General features: G+C 46.7%; 1 non-coding gene across 1 annotated transcript; it reads left to right on the top strand.

Moving 5' to 3' along the window:
* Window positions 1-2,025: 2,025 nt before the first annotated feature.
* TRNAK-UUU (transfer RNA lysine (anticodon UUU)) lies at window positions 2,026-2,094 on the top strand. Its single transcript has one exon. It is a non-coding gene; the product is annotated as a tRNA-Lys (tRNA).

The raw sequence follows: 2,094 nt of genomic DNA on the forward strand, positions 1-2,094 counted from the left end.
AATCAAACAGTAAATAAAATTGTGATAAATAAATAAAATCACGTGTTGCACAATTAAAGTTGATTTGGCGTTTTTGCCTAAGCAACCTCTTCCCCCAATCGACTGGATTTTTATGATAAGGAAGTTGATGGGGGGTATGGGGGAATGTACCAGAAAGTTGCTTTGAGACAACATCTAAAACCAGTCAGCGACATAATGCTCCGTAAACAGGTCACCTGGAAGTTTTTGCCCTCGTCTGGGTGACAGCTCTTCAGATTACTGGAAGACTGTCAGGTCCATACAAATGTCTTTAATATATCAATATTTATCCCCCCACATTTCCTTAAAAAGCACTGAAACTTTCCTGCCTCATTACAACAACCCTGTGAGGTAGATTAGGCTGAGAGATTTGGCTGGCCCAAGGTGACTGGGGCTTTAAACATGGATTTTATTTATTCTCTCCTGTGGAGCTACATGCCCATCATGGGCGGGGCCAGGGGCACATGCAAATTTCCGTTTTGCACAGGAGCTAGTCCATGGGTAGGCAAACTTAGGCCCGGGGGCCAGATCCAGCCCAATCACCTCCTAATTTTAGTTTTGGTTTTGGGCAGAATTTAGGCCACAACTTTATTGATTACAGAAAAGTGAGTGGTTGCATAGGCTCTGGTTCGACTAGCTGCAGGTAGCACTGACCCAGAGCTCTATCATAGGTCAGCCAAGGGTGAACACCTGAGGCAGGTGAAAAGCCTGGGAACAGACTCTGTTCACTCCCCCAGATGCTCCCCTGGACTCAGGCATGGGCACAACCCCCTTTCGGGGGTTGACCAAACCAAGTTGAGTCCCTGGATTCCTTTAACGGAATACCCTTCACATAGGGTTGGCAAGACCTTTCTCCCATCCATATCACATGAACCAGTACCTATCCGCAACCTTACAAGTTGTGACGATTTGCTACGCGGCAGGCGAAACCCAAATGGCAACAGCCAATCAGCCAAGTGGGGAAAATTCCTGCTGTGTCCCTGTCCCAATGACAGATGACACACAAAGGCATAGCAAGGTCAATTGCAAAATACCCTAAATATAGGGAGAGGTAGGCAGGTGCTCCGTTTGCCCGAGCCAAAAGAGAACCTCTGGGTCACGTGCAAGGGATTAAATAGGTCCCTCGAACTGTTCAGACTGCACCCCATTGGCCAGATTACACCCAGCAAAGAGGAACCCACCAATCAGGCATTGTGGCTATCCAATAGACCCACCTACAACCAGGAGGTCAGTCTCCAGGTCTCACCACAACACATGCCCTCTTTTAGGGAGGACACGATTTATCGGGGCTGGCGGAGGCAACTACCATTCCCTGTGGACTCATGCCCCAGGTCTGAGGCTCCCCACCGGTGCTTTAGAGCAGAGGTTCCCAAGCTTTTTCAACCACTACCCCCTTGGTGCACCCCCAGTGTCCCCTAACTTATTAAAAAAAAATATTCAGAATAATGGTTTGAATGGCCCACTAAGAAAGGTAATCACACACAAAAATTCAAAACTGCAACAATTACCGTATTTTTCCATGTATAAGACTAGGATTTTTCACTAAAAAATAATGTCAAAAATTAGGAGGTGTCTTATACTCTGGACCATCTCCCCCCCATTTTCTTAAATCGAGTCCCCCATCTTATACATGGGGGCGTCTTATAGACGGAAAAATGTGGTAATTACACATTCGTTCAACAACCAGTTAAAACTATTAAGTTTAATTCAAGAGAACTGATGAACTTGACAGAGATACCAGCTTTTCAAAGTATGAGAGACATACTTGCCTTTTGGCACCCCCAGATAATCTCCCTTGCCTTTTGGCACCCCCAGATAATCCCATCACCCCCAGGGGGCAGTCCTACCCACTTTGAGAACCACTGCTCTGGAGCGAAGCAGATGGGACACAGAGAGGTGCTATTAGCTCCATGGGTGGGGGGACCCTGCTCTAGGCCTCCCTTATCCCTCTTTTACCACCCTTTAACTTTCTCAACTTGTCTATGACAACAGTGTCATAACTATATGGGATAGCTCAGTTGGTAGAGCATGAGACTTTTAATCTCAGGGTCGTGGGTTCAAGCCCCACCTTAAGCA

This window comes from Zootoca vivipara, chromosome 13 (genome assembly GCF_965207765.1).
Source record: "Zootoca vivipara chromosome 13, rZooViv2.hap1.1, whole genome shotgun sequence".
Lineage (NCBI taxonomy): Eukaryota > Metazoa > Chordata > Lepidosauria > Squamata > Lacertidae > Zootoca > Zootoca vivipara.